The sequence below is a fragment of the Chelonia mydas genome, chromosome 1 (assembly GCF_015237465.2).
Source record: "Chelonia mydas isolate rCheMyd1 chromosome 1, rCheMyd1.pri.v2, whole genome shotgun sequence".
NCBI classification, from domain to species: Eukaryota; Metazoa; Chordata; order Testudines; family Cheloniidae; genus Chelonia; species Chelonia mydas.
The window spans coordinates 279,459,503-279,465,504 of NC_057849.1; positions in this window are offsets into that span (position 1 = coordinate 279,459,503).

Genomic DNA, 6,002 nt, shown 5'->3' on the forward strand with positions numbered 1-6,002 from the left:
GGCGGTCATAACCCCTCAGAGGGTCACAAGGTTATTACATGCGGGGTCGCAAGCTGTCAGCCTCCTCCCCAAACTCCACTTCACCACCATGACTTATAATAGTGTTAAATTAAAATCACTTTTTAATACTTATAAGGGGGACACAATCAGAGGCTTGCTATGTGAAAGGGGTCACCAGTACAAAAGTTTAAGAACCACTGCCTTTTGCTATTTATTTTGCTGTGTTTTCTGTCTATCTACTTATGTGGTCTCCATCACAGTAGAATATTGGCTTTCAATCTCAGGGGAACAGATGTCTCATAGACTTTAAGGCCAGAAAGGACCATCATGGTCATCTAGTGTGACCTGCTGCACATTGCAGGCCACAGAACCTCACCCACCCATTCCTGTAATTGACCCCTAACCTCTGGCTAAGTTACTGAAGTCCCCAAATCATGATTTTAAAACTTCAAGTTACAGAGAATCCATCATGTACACTCATTTAAACCTGCAAGTGACCTGTGCCCCATGCTGCAGAGGAAGGTGAAAACCCCCCAGGGTCTCTGCCAGTCTGACCAGTGGGAAAATCCTTCCTGACCCCAAATATGGCCATCAGTTGAACGTTGAGAGTGTTGGCAAGACCCACCAGCCAGACACCTGGGAAAGAATTCTCTGTAGTAACTCAGAGCCATCCCCATCTAATGCCCTATCTGTGGTTGTGGGGGATTTTAGTCACAGATTGCCTACAATGGTTTGTGGCCTATCTCATCATACAATCCCCTCCATAAAGTTATCAAGCTCAGTCTTGAAGTCAGTTAGATTTTTTGCTCCCACTAGTCTCATTGGAAGACTGTTCCAGAACTTCACTCCTCTGATGATTAGAAACCTTTGCCTAATTTCAAGCCTAAACTTGTTGATGGCCAGTTTATATCCATTTGTTCTTGTGTCACCATAGGCTCTTAACTTAAATAACTCCTCTTATTCCTGGTATTTATCCCTCTGATGTATTTATAGAGAGTAAACATATCTCCCCTCATCCTTCATTTGGTTAGGCTAAACAAGCCAAGCTCCTTGAGTCTCCTCTCATAAGGTAGGTTTTCCATTCCTCTGATCATCCTAGTAGCCCTTCTCTGCATATGTTCCAGTTTGAATTAAACTTTCTTAAACATGGGAGACCAGAATTGCACACAGTATTCCAAATGAGGTCTCACCAGTGCCATACTTCCCTGTCTGTGCTGGAAATACCTCACCTGATGTGTCCTAGAATTGAATTAACCATTTTCATGGCCACATCACATTAGTCATCCTGTGATCAACCAATAGACCCAGGTCTCTCTCCTCCTCTGTTGCTTCCAACTGATTCGCCTCCAGCTTATAGTAAAATTTCTTGTTATTAGTCACTTTGTGCATGATCCTGCACTTTGCACTATTAAATTTCATCCCATTTCTATTACTCCAGTTTTCAAGGTCCCCAGATCTTGTATAATATTCTGGTCCTCCTTCATATTGGCAATTCCTGTCAACTTTATGTCATCCACAAATTTTACTTGCACACTCCCACTTTTTGTGCCAAGGTCATAAATGAAAATGATAAGTAAGATTGGTCCCAAGACTGATCCCAGAGGAACTCCACTAGTAACCTCCTTCCAGCCTGACAGTTCACCTTTCAGAATGACCCATTGTAGTGTCCCCTTTAACCAGTTCCTTATCCACCTTTCAATTCTCATATTAATCCCCATCTTCTCCAATTTACAAATAAGTTCTCATGTGGAACTGCATCAGATGTCTTGCTGAAATTCAGGTAGATTACATCTACTGCATTTCCTTTGTCTAAAAAATCAGTTATCTTCTCAAAGATGGAAATCAGGTTGGTCTGGCACACTCTACCTATTGTAAAACCATGTTGTATTTTATCCCACTTACTATCTCTATGTCCTTAACTGCTTTCTCTTTCAAAATTTTGTTCCAAGACATTGCATACAGTTGAGGTCAAACTAACAGGCCTGTAGTTTCCTGGATCATGTTTTTCCCCTCTTTCTTACAAATAGGTACTATCTTAGCAATTCTCTAGTTATAGGGTACAATCCCTGAGTTTACAAATTCATTAAAAGTGATTAATCACTTCTCTGATGTTCTGATGCTAGATGGGAGGAAGGTTCCATCTAGCGCTGGACAGAATTTTTCAGACAAATAATTTATTTGCTCAAAATTGCAGTTTCTGTCAACTCAAAACTATTAACAAATTTGACCCAATTAGGTTCAGCTGGAAAAATCATTTTTTCTGGTGAAGCTTCAGGAAACATGTTGGGGTCTGTCCCTTTAGCCCAGTGGTTGGGTATTGGCCTGGGATGTGACAGCCCCAACTTTGAAGCCCTGTTTTGGAACAGAGACTTGGACTCCAGTCTCTCCCCTCACAGTTGAGCATCTTAACTACCCAGCTATAGGCTATTCTGTGGGAGGCTGCTCTTACTCTTTTCTGTTGAAGAGGTTCCATTTTGTGTAAATACTTAAATATTCATTGGGGCAGGGAGGGACAGAGAATGACTCTCTAGCCTGATGTTGGAGGCACTCCCCTGGGAATGGGAGATATGGTTTGAGATGGCGAGCAGAATAGCTCATAGCGTGGTGGTTAGGGTACTCCCCTGGTGAGAGGAGACCTGAGTTCAAGTCTCTGGCACACTGACTACTTAAATAATTTATACAAGGTGGAACAGCTTCAACAGGCGCGTCTGAGAGCAATCCTCCTCAGAATAGCCTATTGCACAGTGGCTAGGATGCTCCCTGAAGAGAGGGGAGAGCTGAGTTCAAGGGAGCATCCTGCATTACAGTAATTTTTGCTTACATAATGTCCATTGTCAGTGTGCAAGATTTGTGTATTCAATTCCTATGCAAAAATGTACTCTTGAGAGTGTTCAGTGAAAATAAAACTTGTTGAGCTGCTTTACTCTGACCCAGTTTTAAGCTTTATGATCAGTGCAGATGATGAATGACTTTCCAAATGTCAGCAGCTGAGATGCTGCAGCTGCAATCAGCCGTTAAAAAAGACAAACCAACTTTTCTTCTCTAAAGATGCCATATTGATTGCATCCCTTACACTTGGGTCTCAGTCCTCCATGGTGAGACAGGACAGAACTTCCCTAGCGCTCAAAGTCTGGGGTCCTTTGAGAAACAAAGAATTAAGCCCGGTCACGAGATAGTCATACCTCCAACTATGTCAGGCAAGGAAAGGGTTAATTCTTTTGAAAGGTAATCAGGCAGAGGGCCTTTCCAACCACAGAGAAGCTACTTAGGCTGCTGGTTGGGAATGATTCACACCTGGGTTCATCAAGGCAGCTGTATAAGCAGGAAGGAGAAGTAGCCTAGGAAGGAAGGAAGGTATCCTTCCCCCGCCCCCAAATCCAAGTAGAGAAAGCCGGGCGGTATGAAGATCCTGGGAAACTGAGTCCTCAGCCACAGCCCAAGTCTGTACCTTTTCTTTTCCTCCCAGTCCAAAGGAATACTTGACCCAGACATAGAAAACAGTGGTTATGGGAAATGGGATGTTTTATTCCCCTGCAAAGGCCTGTGCATCTTGCCAGAGACTATTAAGGTAAGACTGTGTTCGCTTTCTAATTTGGTTTCCCCTGGGTGATGTGAGACTCTGGGGTTTGGCAGTGGACTTTTCCCTTAACCAAGCTGAGGAGAGCCCTGCTCCTGACTGACCTAGCCACATCTGAGAGAGACTCACTGCTTTCAGATGTGTGCATTGAAAAGACAATGTTTGGTTATGGTTTTCCCCCACTGGGGCTGCTGGTTTCCAACACTGCAGTCCCAAGCTACCCTCAAACAAACCCCATTCTGACAATGATGTCAGTACCTCAATGCCTCCTGCCCTGAACATTCCAGGCCAATTCCTTTCTGACCTTGCTCTGGTAAAGAGCTCTTCTAGATCCCTTTGCAAGGATCTGCTCCAGGACCTGACTGTATGCAAGCCTAGCTGTCCTGCAGTACAGCCCTTATATTGTCCCAGTGAGAGCACCTTGTAGCCCTGCCTCTGGCTCGTAGCAGCCTGTAAAGTATTTCCCCCAAATCTCCCACAACCTGTGTGTATAGAGATTTGAAAAGTCTCGAGTACATGGCCATGCCTCTTTTGTTACTCCATGATCAAAAATTTGAGCTTGTGAAGACTCTGCTCCAATTCTTCAGTCTCAGCAGGAAATCAGCCCTTCTGGTACACTAGGAGAAAAGAAGAATATTTACCTTCAACTACTATTTTGAGGACACTGTTAGACTGGATTTCTGCACATCTGCTTGCCTTCCTGGAGAGTTAGGAAGAGGAGTAATATTTTTTTCAGTGACCCTTTTTTTTTTTTTCCTGCGGTGATCTCCCCCTCCAATATTCTTTGGGTTTCTGTTGCATTGAGAATTTGCTGAGCTCTGTTTCTTGCTCACCCAGGAAACCAAATAGGAGGCACTAACAGTTGGTCTCTGAATGAGGTTGAATTACCAGTGTCTCTGAGTGTTAAAAATCAGAGGACCCCTAGCACGAGGAGGAGCCCAGCTGATGCTTCCCATTTCCCATCATGTAATATAACACACAAACAGGTAATGCAGGAAGGAGCATGTTACAGTGCTTTATAAGTGAGGTAGGATAAACAGTTTAATCTACTTGAATGAAATGAGCTGCGATTTCAGTTTGTCTGTACTTTGGTATAGATAATGCCAAATCATTATAAGATACGTTGATTGGAGAATACTATATATAGCAGGGGTGGCCAAACTTACTGACCCTCTGAGCTGCATATGACAATCTTCAGAAGTTCGAGAGCCAGGGGGCCCCTGCCGGGGCTCGGGGCTTCAGCCCCACAGGGGGCTTCAGCCCCTACACCCCCATCCCCACTGGGCAGGCAGAAGCGATATGTGTAGGGGCACATGGACATGCCCCCCCCACCCCAGATTTTTCCCAGGGTTTGCGGCCCTGCTCAGTCAGATGGTTCGTGGCCAGGCCTCCTCCCTGCATGGCAGCTGCTGGAGCCAGCAAGCTTGGAGCTGCGACCCTGGGAAGAGGCAGCAGCAAACAACTGGGACCTGCAGGGGGAACCACTGCTTTTGATGCTGCCTCTCCCCATGGAGCTAAAGCAGCAGCCCCTCCCTGCAGCTCCCAGCTGTTTGCCACTGGCTCTCCAAGCAGAGCTAACACCTGGGAGCTGCAGGGAGGGGCCACTGAGGGTAAGAAGGGGGGGCGGTCCTGGGAGGGCATGACTCAAGCTGTTTGGGGGGCACACCTTTAAATTGTGCACCCCACTCTCAATAGGCACCAGTTGTCTCTGGCAGAAGCCCCAGCTTCCCCCCCTCCGCCAGTCTGCTAGGCAGAGAATGGGGAGGGGTGGAGGTGGGGGTGGGGCTCTGCGGGCCTCACTTTAACTGTAGAAGAGCCACATGTGGCTTGTGAGCTGTGGTTTCGCCACCCCTGATATACAGTGTCTGTTACCGCAGAATGTTTTTAAATAGCTGAACAGACAGAAAAGCCTAGGCAACAAAAGGGCATATACATTTGAACATATGTCTCTTGATGGTTTCAGAATGCATATTTGTCATTATTTCAAATATTCAAAAATACGTGGGGCAGAAGGGAGGAAAAACAAGTATGGACAGAATGTAAATGAAAGCTCATGCTGTGGCTATAGAAAACGTCTGATATTGTGTCGTCTGAAAGCTTAGCAATGAAATATAGATGTATCTGAGAAATGTGGGGTTTATTTCTCCTTCCTACCCCATGAATACTATTGTGACTATATCAGTAAGTTGTCTGTGTTCCCTCTTTCTAAACCTGTGTTTAAGTAAAGGAAATAAGAACATAAGGATATCACTCTTCAGGAAGGTTCCATGTTTGTTTGGAATCTGGTACAATCATGTATAATCTGTCTATTTAGCTGCATTTTGTCTGGAACTCTAGAAACAATTCTCTTGGGAGATGGTAATACATAGACTTTCTGTCTCCAAAATCCCATCCAGTTTCTCAGCCTGTATGAGAAACAATAGCA